Genomic DNA, 6,000 nt, shown 5'->3' with positions numbered 1-6,000 from the left:
TAAAAAAAAATAATCATTTAGGAGGGAGTTACTCTCATTATTATCCAAAACTGTGTGACTTGCTCTCTTTAACTTACACTAAAATTCTATGAAAAGATGAAATTAGAAAGCTTATGCAATTCTGAGAAAAAATATGCATCATATTGCCAATTCCATTGAGGTCTAAGAAAAAAATAGCCATTTAAGTGAACCTACCATTTCCCCACTCCTCTATTTAACACAGATTCATGTGGCTCTCCTTTAGTAAAACATATTAACTTAATCTTTTAGACATCAATTGTTGTTCAACCTCCTTGAATAAGAAACCTTATTCAGTACTACATACATCTACATAATATTACCATGATAAAAGCATCAAATCACTTAGAAATACTCTTACATGTATTACACTCCCCGTATTTTGATTGTCATAAAAAGCATTTATAGTTTGAAATATTTTACCTAATATTATGAAATTTGTGGCAATTTTCTAGGGTCATTTCTTACACATATTTGAAATAATCATCACTGATGCTCAGAAATTGCTCTTTATTTGGTAAATTGGATGATTTGTAGCATTTTTATTCACAACTAGACATGCCATCCTGCATGTGTTTTTTTTTTCCCATGAAAATGGAAGTTTAACAATCATATTTAGTGAATATCTTATCTATTCTAGCTGGTTTCTAGTCTGCTTTTGATAAACCATATGCATGCTAAAACAGTAGGACCTGCAAGTATGATATGCCTACCTTTAATTTAAATAAAATTCAAACACACCAGGGTAGCTGGAGATGGATAAGAATTTCATGAAAAATGTTCAATTTTTACATGTATTTCTACATTTTTGACGCATATATACAATAAAAGGGTAAAAATATGTTGATTCTTGTTCGATTCAATAGAAGTACCATAAATATAGTAGCTAGATGTTATTTGAAGGTCAAGTGTACCTTTACATATCATACATGTATATGCGTAATAAAAGAAGAGAGATGATTTTTTAACTAATGTAAAAACATCTTAAATACATGTATTACTTTTGCACAGGATACATACACTTGGGTTTTTAAGGTTGATACTATGATAACTACATTTGTTTACATGTAATTACTACATTTGAAAGAGACATATTCTTATAAAAAAAAAATGGGTATTTATAATTAGTCAGGTTTCTAAATGTTATTTCATAAAACCAGAGAGCAACTTCACTGCAGATTTATAAATTTAATGATTAAATTGATAAAAACTGTTTTTATCGCTTATCTCAGTAATTAACTTAAGCCTATAAATTGTCATCAGGATAGGAAATTCCAACTTTCTGGGTAGGCCAAATTTTACTCAAGTGGTGGCCATTCTACACATGTAACCGAAGAGGGAGTATTTATAAACTCTCCTTCTGTATGCATATAAAAATAATTGTTTACATTGTACCTTTTGTAATTAAGTCTCCCAAAAGAAGTTTGGAGACATTGTTTTTGAAAGCGGTTTCTTCTTTTTCTTCTTTCTTGCCTTTGAACTTGTCCATCGCGTTTCTCAGAGATGGTTGAACAGAGTTGTACACAACTCAAGGATATGATAGGCCTGCATACCCTGTTTTAAATTTTGAATTTATTGTTTTTAAATTGGGGTTGGGCAACCATAGTTTTGGGGGGTCAAATAGGGGTGGGGTCTAACATTGAATCCTTAGGGAAAAATTATACACTATATTGTAAATGGTTATAACTTGAAAACCGTTAAAGATATTGACATGGATTTTTCAAATGCTAAATATATTGAGTGTTAATTATGGTCAATACATGGTACATTATAGATATGATCTCTGGGGACTATATATATTCCCCAACCCCCAGGTTAATGGGAAATTACTTAATATTTGAAAAACCGTGACTCCTCACCCTTAAACCATAAATATTCTTGTTCCTTGTGTAATGGGGCATCATATGGTATATAGGTTATGGCCATATGGGGGTGGTTCCGTCTACCCCTGACACAGGAAGTGCCCTAATTTAAATATCTCATTAAATTCCTATGAGATCCCCAACCCCAGACTACTTATATTCTTGTCATTTGCGTTAAGGGGCATCAAATGGTATGTAGGTTATGGGCCCTGGGGGTTTTCCTGACCCCCATTAATCATATATTTTCTTGTTCCTTGGGTCATGCCGGTTCACCTGATGTACAGTATCAAATCAAATCATATCAATCAATCAAAATTTTAAACAAAAATGAGTCTCCTTGCAGCAGTGAATAGTAAGAGTTTATGGGTTTACATAAACAGATATATTTTCATTAATATTCAATAGAATTGGTAATTTTTGGTATTTATTTTCTCAAAATTTGTTAAATCTTATTGTTATAAGCTCTATTAAGTCATTTCAAGAAGAATATGTTATTGATAGTACATATAATTTAGCACGTGTAATTCATTAGATGGATATAATGACATTATCTAATAAATTAATACATTGGTTGTTTGAATATTGCTTTTACTAGACTATATGATCAGACAATTGAATCATAAGAGTTTGTGGGTTTACATAAACAGAAATACTTTTATTAATATTCAATAGAATTGGTAATTCTTGGTATTTATTTTCTCAGAATTTGTTAGATCTTATTGTTATAAGCTCTATTAAGTCATTTCAAGAAGAATATGTTATTGATGGTACATATAATTTAGCACGTGTAATTCATTAGATGGATATAATGACATTATCTAATAAATTAATACATTGGTTGTTTGAATATTGCTTTTACTAGACTATATGATCAGACAATTGAATCATAAGTGTTTAGTTAACCCCAACATACAATCAATCAAGATGATATATTTAGAGGACTTTTTATCCTCTGGGATAAAATATCCCAACATGGTGATTCATAGGATTTTAAATCCTATAAAAGCCTTTTAGAGGATTATTTATCCTATAAACACCAATGATGGGTGAAAAAATCCCACGGGAGTTTATATCCCACAAAGATTTTTTTCTCCCATGGGATTTTAGTGGGGTTTGAGATGGGATGAAAAATCCCACCAAAATCCCATGGGATTTTGATATTTGAGAGACAATTACAAGAAAACTAGAGCAATGTGTACATTCATGCTGACATGATAGGATCAAAGGAAAATGTCCCACCAAGATATATAAACAAAAGTAAGCTATGTCCAATGGAAATGGTAGCTAAAAGCCCGGACTTTGTCATGTCCGGACTTAAATGTCGCACTGTTTATAGCCGATTGTGTCTATTTTGTAACATTTTAAAGTTCGTTTATTTAAACTATATTACATAATATGCCTGTATATATGATGTTTATCAAAAGGAAACACTTTAAAAAATTCAAAACGGAAATCTTAAAATTAAAGTTTAACGAAGTTTTTCCCTCTGATTAATTAATAAAAATGAATTCTTCTTTCTGTCTTTAGTACAAAAAAACCCAACAATTATGAACGATGAAAGAAGTTTGATCATTTGCTTTATGGTAGTAGGTTACATCTCAATTTCAATGGGTAAGCGTAATATACTTAATATAAGCATGATTAAATATTTTAAAAGGCTGGAATGACTTAAATAGTTTAATTTCAATGATCAATGGCTAGAGATACTTCTTGTAGATAATTATTGTAACATAATTGTAATGTCAGTGTACCAAACGACAAATTATATAGTTTCAAAAATGTATACAACTGTAAAGTAAGCAATTTAAAACACCTATCTTTACGTCTTGCCTTTAGTTTTTTTTTATTCAGTATAATAAGTCGCATAACAAACTAAACATCGTCTTTTTTTACATCTTAGGTTTATTAAGCAATTCTCCATGCAAGAAAACGTCTGATTGGAGTAACTACCACATCCGTTGTCTTATCAATCACACTATTTATATCACAAAGCACGTGACTGAGGATGGTTTCAACAGACTTCAGTATCCTGCCCTCGGGTGTAGCGCTAGTGATGCTGTATACTGTGGTGGCGAACTACCCATAAACAACACCATGAATCTCAAGAACAACGACGTTTTTGAATCAGCTGTGAATGCATGCAATGGACGAACTGAATGTTTTTTAAACAAAGATTATTTTCTAAAAGCTGAATCCTCCGTTAAGAGGTCATGCAGTGCCTTAAGACTACCTGAGTCAGAAAAAGCGTCATTTCGACAAAGCATTTACCATGAATGTATCCAAGGTATACATTTCTATGAACAACATATCTTACATTAAAAAAATGTTATGCACATGTTGATATATTTGGTAAGGAGATTAAAATAAATTTATTCTATTTTTGTAGATTCTTTAATAATAGACATGTGTTTGACGACTAGCGAGATCAAAAGTCAGTATGGCCACTTGTATCTAAAAACTTCCCACGCCAGTTGTTCGTGTAGTATCAGTGGTTCTGTTGCTCGTATAAAGATTTTACAAACAGCATATGTTACTGTGCTGATTCAATCCAATGAGAGCAACATATTTGGTATGATACAGTTTCTTGTTTCGTTAAAACATCTTCCGAATCATTTTATCTCAAGAAATTGATCCAAAATTCGATAGAATTATAGATATATAAATTTCATACAATGCTTATTGATGATTAAAATGAATTGAAAAAATGTAAGTTATGTCCAAACAGAAAATGACATAATGATCATTGTTATTTGAATTTCCAAGAACATCAAAATGTTGACGTTGGTTTATACGGAGTAGATATCCCAATTCAAGCAGAGAACCTGGTCATAATGATAATAAATGGATCAAATGCTAGCTTTGCTTTATTAAAAGTTGTTGGTATGTGTAACTATATCGTTTATGCAATTAAAAGTTCCATCGTTTAACGAAATTCAATTACATGCGGATTAATTTGAGAGAACACTTTCCTAGAGTCTACAAAAATGCAGATTTGTTTTCTTTTTAGGGAGTTATTTGACTTTATGCAGTAAATATGATATACTGAGTACAACTTCCCCGCACAACAAGAACTTTTTATCTACAAAAGAACAAGTAGGGTAAGGGCTATTATTGACCCCTGCATTTCAGTGAAATTAACTGAAAAGGACTCATAATGTTTTTGTTGAAATATAATCAATAGTGTATGCACCTTTTAATTTGTTATGCAAGGATTTACTCTATCGAATCAAGTACTTTTATTCTGAACGTCAAATGTCCGATGCTTTCCATATTTTGTCATTTTACCGGTGTTTTATATATATATGTGAGTAAAATAAACTATGAGCATCTTTGCCTATCCATGAAAATTTGTAAACAGAAAGCGTTTGATGCATACTTTCATTGTGCAAATATTAAAAATATACAAACGTGCGCTGTGTCTCTATTTCATAAGAATAAGATTTAAAAAGTTTGACGATTTTATCGGTTTTTTACAATTGATATCGGGATTCGAACTAACTTCTGCAACAAAATATTAAAGAAGAAAGAAGAAATAATATACAACCCCACTATGTAAGTATTTTGTTGAAAGATCTGAGGTCTAAGTATAGACTTATGATTTATAAAATAAAGATTCTGAAATAGTTAAATAAGTAAACAAAATGTCGTTGATATGATAGAATCTCAGCTGATATTCATACAATTGATAAAAATACGAGTGTTTGTTGGTTTAATTTTTAATGAAAATTCGTTATACACAATGAAATTAATTCAATACACAGATTCATAATATTTTATCATGAAGGTTAAATTCAGGGAATAATATTTTAATGTAAACATAAATTCCGAAAAACCCGTATGTCTACTTTCGCTTTATCAGCTGTTATAATGTTGTCACATGCGCGTGTTGCTAGTATGAATCATAATATGCCACAATGCCGTTTTTTCACTGATGCATTTTTGTTCTTGTTTACATACACATTTCAAGTGTTTATATGAGTGAACAAATTGTAAACAATGCGTAGGAAAATTTAATATCAATTATGAATAATGACTGGCAAAGCCTGTCTGGTGTGCGCGATTATGAATACAGCATAAACCAAAGAGGAAAAACTCTTCAACGTAAAACAAAAAGGTTCAT

At 30.8% G+C, this 6,000-nt stretch overlaps 1 long non-coding RNA gene across 1 annotated transcript; it reads left to right on the top strand.

The window, feature by feature from the left end:
- The first annotated feature begins 3,807 nt into the window (after positions 1–3,807).
- LOC136273332 (uncharacterized) lies at positions 3,808–5,408 on the top strand. Its single transcript, XR_010711512.1, has 4 exons — positions 3,808–4,164; positions 4,267–4,449; positions 4,644–4,760; positions 4,888–5,408. It is a non-coding gene; the product is annotated as an uncharacterized lncRNA (long non-coding RNA).
- The last annotated feature ends 592 nt before the right edge of the window (positions 5,409–6,000 follow it).

The sequence above is a fragment of the Magallana gigas genome, chromosome 3 (assembly GCF_963853765.1).
Source record: "Magallana gigas chromosome 3, xbMagGiga1.1, whole genome shotgun sequence".
Taxonomy (NCBI): Eukaryota; Metazoa; Mollusca; class Bivalvia; order Ostreida; family Ostreidae; genus Magallana; species Magallana gigas.
This window is presented reverse-complemented; position numbering and strand designations above follow the sequence as displayed.